At 30.7% G+C, this 21136-nt stretch overlaps 1 protein-coding gene and 1 long non-coding RNA gene across 4 annotated transcripts in view; one reads left to right on the top strand and one right to left on the bottom strand.

The window, feature by feature from the left end:
• LOC126892616 (gastrula zinc finger protein XlCGF8.2DB-like) overlaps window positions 1-21136 on the top strand; it is a 379454-nt gene that overhangs the window by 338078 nt on the left and 20240 nt on the right. The window contains exon 1 of one of the 3 annotated variants that reach the window (XM_050662195.1): window positions 11847-12133. The exons of 1 other annotated variant lie outside the window; for it this stretch is intronic. The gene's annotated coding sequence lies outside the window, so the exon portion shown is untranslated. Of the gene's footprint in view, window positions 1-11846; window positions 12134-21136 lie in introns of those variants that run through there. One more of the 3 variants, XM_050662197.1, reaches the window with a different exon arrangement.
• LOC126892641 (uncharacterized) lies at window positions 6532-10382 on the bottom strand. The gene is made up of 2 exons (XR_007700935.1): window positions 9073-10382; window positions 6532-8860 (listed from the first exon to the last, which is right to left on the bottom strand). It is a non-coding gene; the product is annotated as an uncharacterized LOC126892641 (long non-coding RNA).

The following is a 21136-nucleotide window of genomic DNA, read 5'->3' as shown; positions in this document are numbered from 1 at the left end:
TCACTTAAAGAATCTTTTCATGGAAATACTACAGGTATAATTGACTTTGGACGAATGTTGGTATGAAACGAATTATTTATTGTTCTGAAGCTAGTTATTTGAGGCATTTTTGTAATTAACTATTCTAATTGGGAAACAAGCCACAATTTAACTTAAAAAATAATTTTATTAATCTTTCGACTTCCAAATCAGACGTCATTGTCAAAATACAAAATATATTATTTATGCATATTATTACCTGTAAATATTTCTTCTGATTGTTAATTGTAAAGGATAGAAAAATTACCATTTATTTTATTTTTTTAGAATCAGCTGAGAGAAGTGGTCTACAAAAACCCAGGAAGGAAACGGAATATGTGGCTACGAAAGGCAAAAGAAAGGTTTACAAAGCAAATGTGACACATTTTTTTGAAATATTTAGGAATATCAGTAAATTGCATTAAAAAAATGTATGAAAAGATTTTGTTCAATAAAAATGTTTATATTTATCAAGGATGTATTAATTGGTATGGCCACATATCGTCAGTGATGTAATAATACATCCTATCTGTTTTCTCATGAGTTTCGTGAGACTAAAAACTTGTCTTAGGGTCACCTCCTGTTTTCATATGATATTTTTTGACTTGTTTTGTAGTAAATTAAACTATCTATGAACTACAAAACAAGTCAAAACTTACATATGAACACAGGAGGTGACCTTAAAACATGTTTTTCCATCTCTCCTACAAAACTCATGAAAAAACAGATAGGAGGTATTGTCACATCAGCAAGGATGTACAGTGATGAGTGCCCTAATAACCGGCAAAATAGCACAAAAGACGGGCAACATATTTAGTTGTGAGATAAAAAGAAATGAAACTAGTCGAGCTGGGAAATTTAGCGAAATTAACCTTTAAATTTTATTTTATATTGATTGTTTCCCACCTTTACACATATCAGAGGAGTATATCAACTAAAACTGTCACTGTGACAGTGGTAGTTTCCAAACTCGTCTGATACGTCTGAAGGTGGTACACAATCAATACAATCTAAATGTATAAGTTAATATCGCTAAATTTCCCAGCTCGACTAGTTTCATTTCTTTTTATCTCACTACTTAATACGTTTTCCATCTTTTGTGCTATTTTGCAGGTTATTAGAGCGCTTATCACTGTATTTCTGGTATATCCAGGGAATGTCTACAAAATATATTTTGAATGTCCAAAGAACATTCGTGGACATTCATGGAATGTTCCAATAAGACATTCAGGTAATTTTTAAAATGCTGAAACAGGATTTTCCTGGGATGTTCAGGGAATGTGTTTTCGGGGATATTCCAGGAATTTTTCAATGTCTGTGTACCTTCTATGGACATATATGGAATATTTTGGTGTTATTAGCACCACACTCCACTTGCGATTTGTAATCAGGAAGATTGAACACATTGTTCAAATACAAGTCAATCCATTTGTAACTAAATAATCATGGATTGACTTCTATTTGAAAGAATGTGTTCAATCTTCACGACTACAAATCGCAAGTCGAGTCCGGCTCTTAGAGCTACTTCCTCTTCGGTATTATGTATTATACTACAGAAATTAGGAACTTTCCTTCTAAATATATGTATGCATCTTGGCCATCAAACATTTTTTTAAGGGGTTACATAGGTCTTATGGGTAAAAAAGTGACTTTTTAAAAAAATTATATCTCGAAAACTAAAATTTATTTTTATTTATAATTGGAACATGTAAAAGTATAGTACTTAAGGTAGTCTCAAAAAAAGTTTCAGCCAAAAATATTCATTTTTGTAGAGTTTAAGTTTTTTGCGGTGGGCAGCATAACTAAGTCCAGTCTCATTTGAAATCAAAAAGTTTCTTGTAGTTTATAATTCTGGCTAGTAAATGAACGAAGGAATTTAAAAAAATGAAATTTGAAGATTTTACATAAGTTTAAACACATTTTTGACCCCAATTTTTCTCATTTTTAAAGTAGTTTTTTTTGATAAAACAAAAATGACCTCATCTAATAAAAAAATCTTTGTTCATTCACTAACCAGAGGTATAAGCTACAAGAAATTTCAGATGAGACTGGACTTGTTATGCTGCTCACCGCAAAAAAGGGCTGTTGTCGAAAAATTGCAGTCAACTCTACAAAAATGAATATATTTGGCTGAAATTTTTTTGAGTGTACTATACTTTTACATGTTCCAATTATAAATAAAAATAATTTTTAGTTTCCAAGATATAATTTTTTTAAAAAGTCACTTTTTTACCCGCAAGACCTATGTAACCCCTTAATAACTGCCTTTCCATGCTGTAGCAAACTTAACAAATTGTTGATTTCAAATTGTAACAGTTAAGTTTTGCAAAGTATGCTGCCCTCTTGTATCTTCTGTGTTATCTTCATCATACAATTACTTCATCTAAAAACTTTCTGCGATATATTCATTTTGTTGCTAAAATTATTTCCTGATCCATGGGTTGAATAAGCGATGTATTTTTTGGCAAAAACATACAACTAAAGTTGCCATGTTTTGATCATAGAATATTTTCAGAGGGATGAGCAGGAGCGTTGTCTAAAATCAAAAAACATTTCACCTCTTCCGGCAGATTCTCAGTTTCTTCTCTTGAAATTTTTTCACTGCAGGTACAGTCGGAGAAATGAAAGAGTACTCATGAACGATCACATATTATTAACATAATCTCTATCGTTTGTTATTTATAGAAAAAGAACAGCAAATACAAAATATGTGATTGTACCTGTTTGACGTGACCGTTCATGGGTATTCTTTCATTTTTCCGACTGTACAAATTCTTTAAAAGGTCAATTTTTTAAGATATCTGGGGTGAACCACTATGATGAAATTATTTATTTTTATAGCTCCACAATTATATACAAATCCTACCTCAAAATATTTGTAAGAATTTAAACTCTTGAATGCCTTCATTTGTTGACCTGTGTAAAAACTATTACTAAGCTCCAAATACAAAAAAAACTATGTCCATGTAAGTAACTATATTTGTCCATGTTGTCACCCTTGAAAAACTTTTTCTACTGTAGGTTAACTCATACCCCTTGAGGGAAAATGGATCTATATACCAAAAGCTTTTGAAAATATTTACTTATGTTTATTTATTCACTGCTTACAACTAAATACAGTCGTTAAAGTACTTCTACAGCTGGAAGCTACAGAAGTCAACAGCAAAAGGTTCGGAAAATACAACTATAAAAAACTATTATACAACGATTAAACTATTATATAAAAACAATTATATAGACCACTATTTTATAACAACAATAACTATTTTATAAAAAAACTATTAAACGTAAAAAACTTAAGAAACTCAATGCGGTACAAATATAAATAATTTCAATGTTTGCCTTCCAGCTTTCAATTAGTGTCATAAACGTCAAAGTCTTGAAATGGCCTATACAGAACTCTCTTTTAAAACCAAAGTGGCATTAGACTAATTTTAAAATTCCCGCTAAAAGGAAAAAGGTAAATCTGGCAACAGTGCCGTCGTTTGCTGGACATTAATCTCTCCCAGCAAACGAGGGAGAGATTAAATATCCAGCACGCAACCGCACTGTTGCCAGATTTACATATTTTCTATTAGCGGGAATTTTAAAATCTCGAATGCGAGTTGGTTTAAAATTTGACAGTTGTGTTTTCTCGAATCGGAATCTTAACCTTACTTTTGTGATTATTTATTTACAAATATGTAAATAAATTCAAACAAGTATTGTATGTACCTACTGTGTTATAATTTAAAACTCTTAATTATGTTAGTCTTTAAAAAAAATGAACCCCACAAAAATACACTTGTTTACAGTGCAAATGATTTTTTAATGGAAATAGGGATTTAGGATTTCATTTGCAGGAAAAACATGGGCAACCTACCCAGTTCGTAAAATTGCAATTCAAAAACTCTTTAGGTAAGTATGGGTAACTTTCGCATTATTATTTATTTTTTAAGTATTAAGGTTGATGTTGATATCAAAAAGTTAGATTTCAAAGGTAGTTTTATGTAGGTAGATACTAGATAGAGGCCATTCCACGAACATACATCTGTTCCAGACCATCGCGACAACGAATATTTTAGTGTGCAACATAAGAAGTACTAAACTAAATTGCAAATTCCATTCTTGTTTATTGGAATAATTTCTAGAGCCATTTACTTTCATACTTCTTATGTTGCACATTAAAATATTCGTTGTTGCGATGGTCTGGAACAGACATATATTTGTGGAATGGCCCATACAAGTAAGCTATGAGTAGTATAACTTCCCATGTAGTCACCTGTTATGTTTTTGTAGATTTTACTGTCTGGATGGCACAGGAAGAGACACAAAATAATATTCAGTACTGCAGTCACAGGAGTACATAGAGTACGTAGAGATATAAGAAAACAGCTGTTCAACATCACCTGACACCGTTTAGTTTTTAGAAAATGAAAAGTCTTTAGGTTGAATGCGATCTGCAGTATCTTGCATTGCTACATAATGAATGTGTTTATATATGGTATTTTTTATTGAATAATCTATACAGGAACAACTAAATGAATGTATACATATATTGCAGACATTGCATTTAGTTTTTTAGAGCAGCAAGTTTTTTTGTGTTTCAACAAGGTATTCAGTTTTTTTTTTCTTTTAGTATATACACATTATTATCTTGTAAAATAGCAAGCTAATACAGTTCGGTATCTAGACGTTATGGAGCATTCAACAGGTTTACCTTTTTTAAGCTTTATAACCCTTTCAACAGTTTTATTCCTTAAAAACAATAACAACTGATTTTCAATGGTCATATTATTGGTATTTTAATTCCATAATCCTTCCTATAACAATAGGTGCATTGTTGGAAGTTATTACAGTAGTTCTGCTGGAAATACTTACCAAAATTGTATGTATCTGCATCATTTAGAATTTTACCCAAACACCTATTAATACTCTATCTGAATCTAACATGTATTGCAGCTCTTTCAATGTCTTGTATACATAGGATTTTTTCAGAATCAGATATTTCATTAAGATTTACTTGCCATGCCTTGTCTATGTACCAGGGACATAACAGTCTATTAGGAACAGAACCCATTACATTCAGGCATTGTAAAAAGTGTTAGTTATGTCTGATATGAAAACATTTGACTATATAATACCAGCACACTCATGTATTTTTTCAAAAAAAGTTGGTAAATAAAAGTATTTTTTATGAGCCCATGAGTTCCATTAGTTGCGATAAGCGATTTACCAAACTTAATTAATATTTCCTTTTGCACAGTATTCATGGAAACACATAAGACAAAAATCATTATTGTTTAATTCGGGAGGATTATCAATAATTGAATCGTTTATTTCAGAAAGGGGTCAAGTCACAAGTATCCACTTTTGAGAAAATAAAGTTTACACACTGTTTACATTCAACAAACAATCACATTATATAAAATAAAAATTCTACCTAGCAACCTGGAGTATTTGTTAAAAAATGTTGTATTTTTTAAAAATGTATCTTGTTAAATTGTTTAAGAAAAAAAATTAATTTTTTGCACTCATTTTGTCAAGATTTGTCACTTGACCTCTTTCTGAAATAAACGATTCAATTAGTATGCCCTGTTGTTTGTAAAATAATATTGGACATAACCCGGTCTGTAAGCATTCACTTACCCACAAATGAACACTGGTTGCGTTATCTTTGTGCCTACATCCATCTTTCAAATCAACGTCATAGGAGTGTTTAATGTTCGTGTTATCTTTTCTTGTAAGTAAATCAACTCTCAATAATATTTAAAAAATGGATTAGTGGTAACATTTTTATTTTAAATTATATTGTGTATATGTAAATATTTTACTTACATTTTTGAATATGCCCATAATGTGTTTTAAAATATGTTACTTTTATGTATTGTAATATTCCTGCACAACAATCAGTTTAAATATTTTTAGATATTAGTATTTGATTAGTACACGAAATGCAGAGATGTTCTCTCTTCTATCTTAAGAGCTGATTTAATCTCTACTTGTATCTGTAAAGTTTATCATTTTTCCCATAGACAATTTCAACACTTCCGGTTCCTCAGCGTCTATATCCAAACCTGTTACGATGACATAATCATATTTCTCTTCTCTTTCTCTAGGTAATCTAGTCTAGTAATTAATTCTCGAACTGTCTTGTTTGTATTAAATATCTTAATTATGTACTTATTTTATTTTTATAATGAAAATTAATAAATCAACCATATGCGGCACAGGATACAAATGTTTTCGGAAATATATCTATAAAAATTTAATTACCTCTTTTGTATACGACATATCGATACATTTTTGGCAAAGTAGCGTAAGTGACATTTTTGAAAATCATGTTTTTCCGATTAAACTAACGCTATTATTGTTCAGAAGGTACTGCCAAAGTGTAGTAAGCCTATACATATATATTATGTTTAAAGTAATTCTAGGCTTACTACACTTTGGTAGTAACTTCTAAACAATAATAGTGTTAGTTTAATGGAAAAACATGTTTTTCCCCAAAAATGTCACTTACGTTACTTTGCCAAAAATATATCGATATAATATAATAAGTAAAAACTATTTTTATAGCTAGGAATTACTTTATTGAACAGTCTTAACCTTCGGATGACCAAGCGGGGGAAATTGTGACCCCAGCTTATGTTTTTCTTTAATAAATTCAAAAGTATTTTCAATTTTTAACTCATTATTTTTTTATTTGACTTTAATATCATTCTAGATATCCTCATATTTTGAAATAAAAAGAATTCCCTATATTTTACGAATAAAAAATATATTCTGAAGTTGATGTTTAGTAAAATAGCGTCTATTATGTGTAATTCCAAGTAGTGTTACGCTAATGACGTCGACTTTGCAAAGTAACAAGGCACTTACTCAACATACACACTACACATGACACTAATACTCATGTTGTGACTGGCTGAATGACATAAAGTCCATGCCATAAAAAAAATTTAAAAAAAATAAAAAAAAAACTTCATTTTTTTGTTAAATGTTATTTTTGACCATTTCCTCCCCCCCCCCTTGGTCATCCGTGTAACAAAAAAAAGGTTGGTCATCGGAAGGTTAAACCTGTTCATAAATTTTGTTACTATATTTTTTAACTCCGATTATAACAATAATAACTTTTTAGTTTAGATTTAGGTCAAAGTGTGTAATGTCATGTTTTATGTATAGTATTTTTACTACAAAAGCGATATTACGTAGGTCAAAATTTTTGACGTAAGAGAACTGTCAAAACATTAGAATGTGACTTTTCATTATTGTCATTTTATTATAAACATGGCAATAATGAAAAGTCACAATCTGATGTTTTGACAGTTATCTTACGTCAAAAATTTTAACCTACGTAATATCGCTTTTGTAGTAAAAATACTATATTTTTTAGCCCTAACACATTTGTAGGTAGCAAATCATATTTGTTATTCTTATCTTATTTTAATTATATTCATTTTTTTGATTTAACGAAATAAACCTATCAATAAAAAAACTGTTGTTTAGTTGTGTACACCCAAAAACTAACTTGATGTAATACAGATGTCAATTGAATATGACGTAAATACATGTCATAAAGATGTCTTACGTCACAAAATTACCACAATAAAACGTTGCCACTAATTGCTCAATTTAATGTCATTCAAGTTAGATGTGATGAATAGGGCTTTTTATTCACAGTCATTTGTTTTGAGCTTCTGTCATGTGTCACATAATATTAATATATATACGTCATACGTTATTGGTAATACCAATGATACAAATCAAAGACGTATGGCGTAAATATATTAATATTGTATGACACATGACAGGAGCTCGAAACAAATGACAATCGATGAAAAGCCCTATTGATGGCAAATTGGTCATTAAACCTGACATCATATTTTGGTCATGTTTAGGTCTCCTACCAATTAAGACTAAAAAAACATGTCATTTAGACTTCACTCTGTTGGCTGGTCAGTTAAAGGATTTGAAATATATGGATTACTGAATTTTAAAGAAAGCTGCATTAAATATAATGAAAAAAGACAACCTATGACAATAAAACATTAATTGTTAGTCTTTGTTCTGCTCATACTTAACATAATCGTCCTATTTGAAGTCCACATACTGTGTAATAAAACTTAAAGCCACTTTGTGGGCGTTTTTGACATTTTCATAATTGTCTTTAATAGTAAAATGTATGTGTAACACAATAGATGTAAAATTATTATTATTAACACATTTACGGACACGCTTTGCCTGTAGCCACGTCTTCTTATGGAGCAAATGACTTCATATGCAGTCGTGTCTGTGAATGTGTTAAATAATTAACAGAAAAAATTATTTTAATTGCTTTAGCTTTCAATATAAACCACAATAATACCACCATTAATTTTTAAGTATATTATGTAAGAAAATAGAATTTACCTAATAACTCACCTCGCCGCCAGGTAAAGTAAAGGTGCTACGTCACTGAAATGTTTTTTCATTTTGATTTATTTTGTTGCTTTAGTTAGCAGATACATGATGGGAATTATTCATACAATACATATTAATACTATTAAAACTAATACATATTAATACTATTAAAACTAATACATTACATACATAATACTATTAATATTCTAAATAATTATTTAATACTAAAATAAAGAAAAATGTCTATCTATACTACATTAATTGAGACATTTTCACTTTTCTTTTCGCAGGATCCTCGGGATTTTAAAGCTGTGTCTCTATCTTTATCTTGTTTTGTACAATAATTATTGTTTGAGAATGGCATACATACATAATAAGATGCTTCATGTTTTTGTACTCCTGTGACTGCAGTACTGAATATTATTTTGTTTCTCTTCCTGTGCCATCCACACAGTAAAATCTACAAAAACAACAGATGATTACATGGGAAGTTATACCAGTCTATATTCCTTGGTTATACCACAGTATAGGAGGAATTCCTCCTAGGCTGTGGTTATACTACTTATAGCTTACTTTTATCTAATATCTACCTACATAAAACTACCTTTGATATCAACATCAACCTTAATACTTAAAAAATAAATAATAATGTGGAAGTTATTCCATACCTACCTAAAGAGTTTTTGAATTGAAATTTTACCAACTGGGTAGGTTGCCCATGTTTTTCCTGCAAATGAAATCGTAAATCCCTATTGCCATTAATTTGCACTGTAAACAAGTATATCTCTTTTGGGCTTAATCTTTTTAGGACTAACATAATTAAGCGTTTTAAATTATAACACAGTACATACAATACTTGTTTTAATTTATTTACATTTGTAAATAAATAATCACAAAAGTAAGGTTAAGATTCGGATGTCAAATTTTAAACCAATTCGCATTAGAAATTTTAAAATTCCCGCTATGTAAATCTGGCAACAGCGCGGTTGCGTGCTGGATATTTAATCTCTCCCAGCAAACGACGGCAATGTTGCCAGATTCCTTTTAGCGGGAATTTTAAAATTTTATAGCAGTTTGGTTTTAAATTTGACAGTTCTGTTTTCTCAAGTCAAAAATCTTAACCTTACTTTTACAAGTGATTAAGATTATTATTATTTTATTTACACGTAAATTGAAACAATAAATATTGTGCTTTGTCATAATTTAAAACTCATTATGTTGAAGTCTTTTCCAGTTGATAAAATTGCAATTCAAAAACTTTTAGGTAGGTACGTGTAACTTCCACAATATTATTTATTTTTAAAGTATTAAGGTTGATGTTGATATCAAAAATTTAGATTTCAAAGATAGTTTTATGTAGGTAGATACTAATAGAGTAATACTAGATATAATAGATTAGATACAAAGTAAGCTGTAAGTAGTATAACTGCCCGTGTAATCACCTGTTATGTTGTTTTTTTAGATTTGCACTGTATGGATGGCACAGGAAGAGAACAGAGTACAAGAACATGAAACATCTTATTATGAATGTATATGTATGTGATCCTCAAAAAATTATTTTTCAAAAGAAGATAGAGAAAGAGCTTTAAAATCTTTAAAAGCTATAAAAATATTGAAACTGTTTTAAAACACATTATAGGCATGAGGATGATATAGAGCACTTACATAAATACCAAAATCAGATAAATATCTCTTCAAAGTTTATTTTGAGACTTTCTTCAAAAATGTAAGTAAAATATTTGCATATCGACGGCGGAAAGGCAAAACTGAAAATTTTTTATAACATGAGTTACTTCAGTTTTCGCTTTAGAATAAGTTTATCAGCAGTTATTTTAGTTTATATACAGCAGTTTATATACAGCTGGGAAAGTTTCAGGAAGGCTTCCAAAAGGCTTTCCCAGCTCTAAAAGCTGTTTGATAGGTGCTGATACACTTATTCTAAAGCGAAAACCGAAGTAACTCATTTTATACAAATTTTTCAGTTATGAGGTCCTGCCTTTCCGCCGTCGATATACACAATATAATTTAAAACAAGAATGTTACCACTAAACCACTTTTTAAATATTAAGGCGGGTTTACATTACTAGTGAATAACGAACGTGGCTCACGCTTACGTATTTTGCCCCTGCTATTGTTAGATATTTTATTATCTATTTTCAAACTCGAGCAGTACATTTGTATCTATGCATTGCATAAATACAAATGTACTGCTTGGGTTTGAAAATAGATAATAAAATATCTAACAATAGCACGGGCAAAATATGTAAGCGTGAGCCACGTTCGTTATTCACTAGTAATGTCAACCCGCCTATACTCATGAATATTTACTACAGTTTACAATTTCAAACTAGTGTGTTTGATTCTCCTATACCTATATTTTACTTTTTTAGTAAACTTCAGACTGTTCAGGATAGCATAATAGCATAGGAGGCGAATTAAAAAGAATTAATTTACTTACAAGAAAAGATATCACAAACATTAAACTCTCTTATGGCATTGATTTGAAAGATGGGTATATGTACAAGGATGATGCAACCAGTGTTTATTTCTCTCCCCAATTCAGACGGGTTGATTCTGTCAGTTTACTTATGGTTTGTTTTTGTTTACCATAACAAAAACGGTAAACCGTTTTACGTAAGACGGGTCCATTAATCTATATTTATCTCACGTTTTGGTAATAAATTAAATGAATTGGAGAACGTGGATATTGAACTTTTAATTCAGCTTGTGCGTTCAAAGCCCTAGCCCTAATTATAATATAGTAAGGGTGATAAACATTTTTAAATTGTATATAAAAATCCTTGTATAAGTAAAAAACCACTCTGCATCATACAACCTCATTTCATTCATAAGCCTCCTAACCTCTCCTTTTTTCTTTTTGGTTTATGTATTTGTTTTTTAAATTACCCTTAACAATAAAATGGTAAGCAGGTCACAAGTCAAACCAGCTGTATTCATATTTCTGTTAAATAAATGCACACAAATTCAAAAACAAACATGTAATTTACATTAACCCATAAATAACGTTTTGACAATTGACAATCAATATACCTGTTTTCTTACTACGTAAAATTTAAGTCCATTGTGAACGCTGCATAAAATTATGTATAAATTACGGTTTACGAAATGATAACGGTTTACGTTCACCTTATGATTACGTCCATTGTGAACAAGCGCTTAGAAAAAATATTGTTCCTATTTGCCGAACGACGCGAAGCGGGAGTTCGGCAAGCAGTCGAGTGCGGAAAAGAGACTTTCTGCACTTTTAGGAAAATAACTATTAATTTAACGTTTTAGAACTGTGAATTCAAATGACAAAATGAATTGCTTTCCTAGAGTTGTCGTCCATGTTTGAAATTTTTAGCGCCCTCTGTTGGAATTTAATTTTGCGAATACGTCTTACGTAAAAATGATCTTAAGAAATAAAGAGAAGAAGAATTTTAAAATTTGTATTTTGAACTACTGGCGTCCTCGCGTCCATACATAACACATAACATAGTCTATATGTATGTACTATTTGTTATTCGTGAACTGTGAACATTCGCTGAACATTGCGATTGTTATTGTTGTTATCTGTTAAGTTGTTTAGTTTTCACGTTTCAATTCAATTATTGTTCTGTTCGTGTCTTCCTCTCACTGGTTATGGTTTAAGTTCAACTCGACTAAAATTCGGTGCCCATGATGTGTTATGTGTTGTAGTTGTATTGGAAACATCGTCTACAGAAAACATTAGGTATTTATAAGGCTATTCCATACACACTATTACTAACACTACTTTTTTATAAGCACTTTTACAAAAATTTGTGAAAATAGAATATCCTAACTATAACAAAAATACTAAATACAAGTTGGGTAGAGTCACTCATCTTTGATCTCTAACAGACTCAGTCAGAGTCAGAGTGTTTAAATCTTAAGGTACGATTCCAACAATGACTGTAGATGGCAACTTCAGACGACAGTCTCTCTCAGCTACTCCTCAGTAACTGTTTCTTTAGTTGTGATTTAACACCTTGGCTGCATTTAGAGATATTTTTAAACTTATGTTGGGTGATATATATCCCTTTCGTGACCGACTGACATGATCGTGAGCTCATGTTTATGTGGGTATCAATATCAAAATAAACATATTTTTACTAGGAAAGATGATATCAATATGTTGTGTCTATCATGTATTATCAGTAGCACAGATCACTTACCTCCTCTAGATGTTCCACGATAACGCTTTGGTTAAATATGAAAAACAGCGCTCCATGCCGCTTGTATCGGAACTAATCCAAGCGGGAATTTCAAAATGTAAATTTGGTGGGAAGAAAACGTTAGGTTAAAATATTTGTATAGTTGAAAAAAAAATAATTTGGTTTTAAAATATGCAAATTATTTTTAATTTCAAATATACAAAATACCATTTGGGAAAAAATGAGACATGACAACGTATTTTTATTTATTTATTTAATACCAGCAAAACCACTTTGTATATACTTTTTTACAAATCGTATCTTTACAAATGAAATTATTAATAGTTATCTTACAAATTGAGTTCCAAATACTTCTACAAAAGGGTATCTCAAATGATTGAAACATGTGTGCATCTCTACTTGTTGAAGGACTTTCAACTAAAACAAAAAATTAATATAATTGATTTGATAATAACCATGATTCATTTCACGTAAAATAATTTTTATTAATTATAATATATTTTCAGTAGGGGTTACTTACTTGGTGTTACATTCATTTGCTTCCCTACACACCACTCTGTGTTACTTGTTCTCTAATAACAAATACTACTTGTTGAACTCACCATGCAAATGTAAGCTAGGAATTGGATCTTCCTAGAGATCTTCAAATCACATTCGTTTTGTTTCAAAAACTGTATTTGAATCCATTTTATCTAAATCAGGATGTTTTATTATTGCTAACAATCAGATAAACATTTACAAGATTAGTAAAGATAAAGGCATACTGACAATGATGACAAAGACAATTGACAAATTATAATGACACTCAGACTCAGTGATATAGAAGAAATCTTCACTCCAGGTGCATGGCGACATCTAAAAAAACGTATCATTACTAAAAATGACATTTAGTTTAGTATGACCTTGAGATACCTGCGTGAAACATCTAAAGAGAGTTAAGTGATCTGTGATCAGTAGTAATTGCACAAGAGCTCTAAAATTCTATATTAATTTTAGAGATCGAGTGCAATTTGTTGCGATTATTTCATGAATAAAACTGTTCAAAACCAAAATTTTATTGTAATTTATTTATGTAAGTACAAATTAGTACAATTAAACACACAGTTGTTATAAATATGTATTTGACGGTTGAAAGTCATCACTTTTATAATTTTTAAAACATTTGTCATTAATGTCACTGAATGTATTTTTTCGTAGCAACAAAGGGTATCTGACGTAATATGCTTGACGACGGGCAATTATCAAAAAAGTTATCAGTTTAATTTAGATTTCTGTAGCTTTCTATTGGGCAGAATCTCCTATGAATGAAATAATCAAAGTAACTGAAATTATTTAATGAATTCGCACTTAGTTTGAAATAGAATACCCTATAAAGATGGCTGTGTATTTTGACGACAAAACGGTAAAGGTAAGTAAAAGATCTTTTGTTTTTTATAAGTGTTTATGTTACTGTAACGGGGTTGTGGTATAGATAAAGTTTCAACTTCAAGATAATAAACAAGATTTAAGAAATTATTGGTTTGTTTGTAGAGATCTTGTCCTGTAATATTTGAATATCACTGAGTTGCTGTCACACATTCAATTTTCAATAGCAGGAAATTAAAAATACTAAATATTTATTGGTTTGACTTTTTATTAATTTTTCTCTATTTTAATGATAAAAGTATTTTTTCTAATTACAGGTGTGCCTCTCACCCACGATTTGGCTCTAGAGGTGTTAAATTACGGTAACTAGTCCGAAATAGAAGATTAAGATGGCGAAAATGATGTCGCTTTTGACGTTCAAATGTTTAAAAATAACACTGATGACAAGGATATTGAATAAACAGTATTAGATGAAGAACCTGTATTGGATGAAGAACCTGTTTCTTTAACAAGCTCCTCTTCAGCAAAGAAGCAATGGAAAGACATGACATTTCAGCAAAAATTGTTTGTTCTATTTTAGTTAGTATGTAATAGCATATTAAACAATTATAAAAATAATTTTTATTTGGGCCTAATGGTGTTTTAGGTTTAATAAAAATGAATTTTTTCATACACTTATGATCCTGCATTCATAGAACATAAGCCGAGAGCACACGATCATGACATGTCATTTGTGACAGATTCAAACAATGAATTTTTTTCTGCATTTTTTACACCTTTTTTAGATACTTTATTCGCGGTGTGCAAGTACTTGGAAAGGGAAACGAGAAACGACCATGCGCGAGTCGCGGAGAAATATTGCAACTATCTTAAATAATTCATATTGTTAATTGAAATTGTCAAATTGACTTATATTTCATACCTTCTGTCATTGAAGCAGAAAAATTATATATTGCTCCACAATATTGATATGATATGCAATTATTATATAAAGGTAAATTTAATTAATTGTATTTTGCTTGCAGTACTGCATTTTAATAACTAATTTTATTTACTACAAACAATTGTTTACGTTTGTTTAACATAACCTGCATCTTATTTTTTCTTCTTATTATTTTTTTGGACTATGACCTTGACAATTATCCAGTAACCAGGACTAATATAATTGGCCAATATAATTAAAAGTGCGAATAATAGTACAGAGCGTAGAAATAGGGGTCGCTTTGCCGAACTTGCACGGTCCCAATATCGTATTTATTCAAAGGGAAACTTCATTTTCACTCAAAAAAATTCAGGCCTGAAAGGGATATCGCTACTTTGCAAGAACGTAGGCTTAAGTCAAAAAAGACGATTTTAGAGGAGAGGCATTATAAAATTTTATAGATATGATCAGGGGCATAACTCCGAATAAATTGTTACTTAAAGAATTTACCTACACAATTTTGTTATAAATACCTATATCTAAATACAAACGGTGATAACTAGATAAATTTATAAAGTGTTTAAATGGTTAAATTTTATCATTTCGTTACCCCTATTAGAGTTGAGCTCGGAGTTGAGTAATCAATCAACTGTATTAAGAGTTTGGAGGAGGTGGTCCAATGATGAGGCTAATCAGTGTAGTAGAGGGTCTGGATTTCCTAGCCTATAATACAGGGTGAGTCATGAGGAACTGTACATACTCCTACCTCGTATAGAGGCTCCTATGGGGAATAACAAATGACCATTAAAAAGTGTCTGCTCCCATTGTTTATTAATATACAGGGCGAGTTTCGCATTTTGACAGAAATTTGTATTCGTCATAATTTTTGAACGGTCAGATCGATGCGTCTCTTACTTTGGTCAATCGTTACACTATTACCACCTAATCAACTGATTTATTCAAACTAGAAAAAAATCAGGTCCGGCTTTAAAAAATTAGTTCGTTTGGGTCTTAAAAAAAATTTCACCCTGTGAATATGTGCTATTTGAAAACTCTAATATGAATTTTACAAATTAGACAAATAGGCAATTAAAATGGCATATTTATTTTTTCCCCACACGATTACTTAATTTTTTATAAAAAAATCAAATTTGACTATGAATTAAAAGTTTGGTAAAGTGAACCATAGATTAAAAAAAAATTAACTTTTATTACAAAAATTTATTTTTTTTAAACAAATATTTAATTTATGTTGCCACCCAATCAACTGATTTATTCAAACTAAAAAAAAATCAGGTCCGGCTTTAAAAAATTAGTTCGTTTGGGTCTTGAAAAAATTTCACCCTGTATACGCTTTATGAAAACTCTAATATGAATTTTACAAATTAGACAAATAGGCAATTAAAATGGCATATTTATTTTTTCCCCACACAATTACTCAATTTTTTGAAAAAAAATCAAATTTGACTATGAATAATTAAAAGTTTGGTAAAGTGAACCATAGATTTTAAAAAATTAACTTTTATTACAAAAATTGATTTTTGTTGAACAATTATTTAATTTATGTTACCACCCAATCAACTGATTTAGTCAAACTAGAAAAAAATCAGGCCTGGATTTAAAAAATTAGTTCGTTTTGGTCTTCGAAAAAATTTCACCCTGTATGCGCTTTTTGTTTATATTTTGTAATATGAATTTTACAAATTAGACAAATAGGCAATTAAAATGGCGTATTTATTTTTTTCCCCACACGATTACTTAATTTTTTATTAAAAAATCAAATTTATCAAAATCGAAATTTTAACCTAAAAATGAAAAAAAAATGAAATCACGGTTTAACTCGCACAACACTGTTCCGTTTTAATATTTTTTTTTCTGAAATTTTTACAGCACATATCTCTTACCATTGTGAAGACTATGAAAATTATTGTAGACTTTCAGTCTTCTTCTCGTAAAAATTATGAATTTTTAAAAATAAAAGGTGATGTGAATTCACGAGAAGAAGACTGAAAGTCTACAATAATTTTTATAGTCTTCACAATGGTAAGAGATATGTGCTGTAAAAATTTCAAAAAAAAAATATTAAAATGGAACAGTGTTGTGCGAGTTAAACCGTGATTTCATTTTTAGGTTAATATTCTGATTTTGGCAAATTTGATTTTTTAATAAAAAGTTAAGTAATCGTGTGGGGAAAAAATAAATATGCCATTTTAATTGCCTATTTGTTCAATTTGTAAAATTCATATTAGAGTTTTCAAAAAGCGTATATAGGGTGAAATTTTTTCGAAGAACAAAACGAATAAAATTTTTAATTTGGGCCTGATTTTTTTCTAGTTTGAATAAATCAGTTGATTGGTTGGTAACATAAATTAAATATTTGTTTAAAAAAATAATTTTTGTAATAAAAGTTAAGTTTTTAACCCTACGTTAGGCGCGTCGTTATTGCTGACAAGCTTAGCAGGTGGTCTACGATTGTAGACCAATAGTTTTTTGTCGTATAATACCGGATTTTGACAAAATTAACAAATTAGTGGTTAATAACATGTTTATTTATGTTCACACTTTGATATTAGATATGTTTTGTTCCCTGGCTTTTTTCATTTTGACAGTGGTATAATTAAAAACGAGGTCATGATTTTTTGGGTCTTTATTCGAAAGTAAATGAAAATGGTCACAAAAATGAGCTCAATTCAGTAAAAAACAAAAATATTTTTTATCTTTGAACTTATAGAATGACCAATAGGGATAAATAATAAAGAATAGAACTAAAAAGTAAAAAAAGAACAAAACTATTAAATGGTCAAAGTGGCACAATTTTAGTCCGTCAAACATTCAGTGCAAATATCCCCAAAATGATCCTTGAATGCAAATGTGTCACATCTTTGGCATGCCCTGCTTGTTTTACATATTGCAAATTCATGCACAAATACAACATCGTCCCACGTAATTTGTTGGAATATTAGGGGAAGGTGGTACGACTTCTTGAACTCCGAGCAGTATGCGAGCTCGTCGTCTTAGTTCTTTTAGCAGGGAAGGCATAGTTAATCCATATTCAATTTGCTGTTTGATTAGTTCCCATGCTAAGTTTTCAATGAAGTCGCTTCTTGAAACATTTTCATTTATGTTATTAGCTTTATATACACAGCAGGCTACATATTAGCTTTATATATACAACTAAAAACTAAAAACTGGAACGCGCTTAGTCGCGTGGTCTACCTTTGTAGACCAGTGCTCTTTGAATAATGGTAAAAAAATAATGCAAACAGATCGGCGGCGTTTAGCAAACTGAAGAGTAAGTTGGAAGTATTAGTGACAGCTACTAAGCGGGATGAGGGCGTATGTGCAGTTTTATGCAATTGGCGACCACTTAAAGGAGAGTGGTCTACGATTGTAGACCACGCGCCTAACGGAGGGTTAAAATCTGTGGTTCACTTTACCAAACTTTTAATTCATAGTCAAATTTGATTTTTTTTATAAAAAATTAAGTAATTGTGTGGGGAAAAAAATAAATATACCATTTTAATTGCCTATTTGTCTAATTTGTAAAATTCATATTAGAGTTTTCAAAAAGCGTATACAGGGTGAAATTTTTTTTAAGACCCAAACGAACTAATTTTTTAAAGCCGAACCTGATTTTTTTCTAGTTTGAATAAATCAGTTGATTAGGTGGCAATAGTGTAACGAAACGATTGACCAAAATAAGAGACACATCGATCTGACCGTTAAAAAATTATGACGAATACAAATTTCTGTCAAAATGCGAAACTCTCCCTGTATATTATTAAACAATGGGAGCAGACATTTTTTAATGGTCATTTGTTATTCCCCATAGGAGCCTCTATACGAGGTAGGATTATGTACAGTTCCTCATGACAAACCCTGTATTACAAAACCATGATTTGTGCCATCTTAGACTTCTTGCTTTCGGAAATATGACGGGACAGTGTACATCAACAAACTAAGATATGACTTGGTTGCAGCTGCAGGAAGGGTAGTCTTAAGAGCACACAGTAGCAATCAACAGGTAGCAACAAACGCGGTCCAAGATTGCGAAAGTTCTGCAAACTTTCAAAAGTGAGGCAACAGTGCGTCAGTAATTCGACACTGACAGTGACTTTTATACTATCAAAAACAATAATTTTTATACACATAGGCACGAAATGTTGCAAAGTCAGTGACATTCGATTTCTTGTTATAAAAAAATCAATTTTTAGTAGTTCCAATGTGACACAAAATCTAGGCACGGCATAAAAAGTTTATTTGAAGAAAGTGTATTTTTTTGTCTTTCTTAATGGCGGTACAGGCTCCTTTTTTCAATATTTTATTTAGTTATAGAGTAATTTCCACATACTAACATATTTCTGAAATTGGGCTCTGTACCGCCATTCTTTATGAGGTATATTACGAATATGTGTGCCAAATATCTCGACAAAATATTCAAAATTAGAGCCGCAATCTTGGAATGCGTTTGTTGCTACCTGTTGATCGCTATTTTTTGCTCTTAATAGAAACAGTAAATCAAGATTACTTGGAATGGAACTGAGAGCTTACCATCCGCTTTTGGTATTACCTTTGACACCACAGCGTAAGGCTGGGCGCTTAGAATAGTGTAGAGCTCAGCAAATCTGAACTGGCCAATGGAATTTTGTCTGCTTCAGTGATGAATCTAAGGGTAAGACGTTTTTGAGGTGAGAGACGAAATATAGACATGGCTGTTGAATGTCATACAGCAAGATAAACAAGCATTATGCTATGGGGTACTAGTTTGGAAAGCAGATCACCTCTAGTTCTTATTAACGGCACTCTGAGAGCTTGACGATATATTGGTAAAGTACTGTAACCAGTTTTACATTCCTGTCTACAAACTTTTAATAGGATAACGCAAGGCCTCATATTTCCTGAAACCATGGAGTTCATACAGGAATCTGGTAGAGACTTTGGAATAGCCATCAGGGTCAGCTGATTTGTCATGCATCAAACATGTGTAGGATATGGTAGGTCGAAATTTAAATCAATTGCTACATTCTCCTCCAGCAATCATAGAAGACCTGTGGCATACCATAAGAAGAATATGGATGAGTACATATTCCACAATACGATATAACCACTTAATTTGGTCAATGCCCCATAGAGTTACTTAGTGCATATAGAGTATAGAAAATCAAGGAAGAGCCACTCATTATCAATTTTTTTATGAAAATGACGTTGATTATTTCATTCATAGAAGATTCTGACCAATAGAAAGCTACAGAAATCTGAATTAAATCGATAATTTTTGATAATCTCCCGTCGTTAAGTATATTACGTCAGATGCCCTTCGTTGCTACGAAAAAATACATTCAGTGACATTAATGACAATTAATGTTTTAAAAATTATAAAAGTGATGACTTTCAATCGTCAAATATTTATAAAAACTGTGTGTTTAATGGTACTTAAATAAATAAATTACAATAAAATTTTGGTTTTGAACAGTTTTATTCATAAAATAATCGCAACAAATTGCACTCGACCTCTGAAATTAATATAGAATTTTTGCTCTCGTGACACTTTGACATAATTTCACTTGCCTTCGGCTCGTGAAATTAAAACTGTCAAAGTGTCACTCGGGAAAAATTCAATAATTTCAGAGCTCTTGTGCAATTACTACTGAAAATTTGTTTATAAAACTATATAAACTATAAAACTATATAACATTTAAAAAAGTTTATAAAACTATATAAAATTTGTTCAAAAAACTAAAAGACGTGTCGTTCGGTGCGGACGTGTTTATATTCGCTCTCAATTTACGGCGATATTCTCAGTCTTACCGTAAACGATATTGTTTAAATTTTCACTACAGCAGAGTATTGCTTTAAAGTATTAGTTGGTGTAGTTTTTCTGCTTGCATATGGATTTTGAATGTGAGTAATTAATTCATAAATTTGATGGTTATAATTCTATTTCAAGTCAGAAATCAAATACACTAATTACTGTAAAAAGTTCGTCTAGTTTTTACTTAATAGACTATTAATCGTTTCTGGTTAAACGATGCCAATCTGTGTACTTTGTACTGAAGGAGTCACCGGCAAATCACCTGGTCTGAAATGTTGTGGTGGTTGTCAGAAATTCTATCACGCTTAAAGTGTATTGGTTTAACTAAATCGGATGTCTCACGCTTTCAGACACCAGGTTTATCTTGGACGTGTACTAATTGCAGAGGGACAGTTGATAAGAGGCGCTCGGTCATTGTCGCTGATGAAGATTCTGATGACT

Source organism: Diabrotica virgifera, chromosome 9, assembly GCF_917563875.1.
Source record: "Diabrotica virgifera virgifera chromosome 9, PGI_DIABVI_V3a".
Taxonomy (NCBI): Eukaryota; Metazoa; Arthropoda; class Insecta; order Coleoptera; family Chrysomelidae; genus Diabrotica; species Diabrotica virgifera.
Note: the sequence above shows the minus strand (reverse complement) of the source record. Positions and strands in the feature narration are given on the sequence as shown.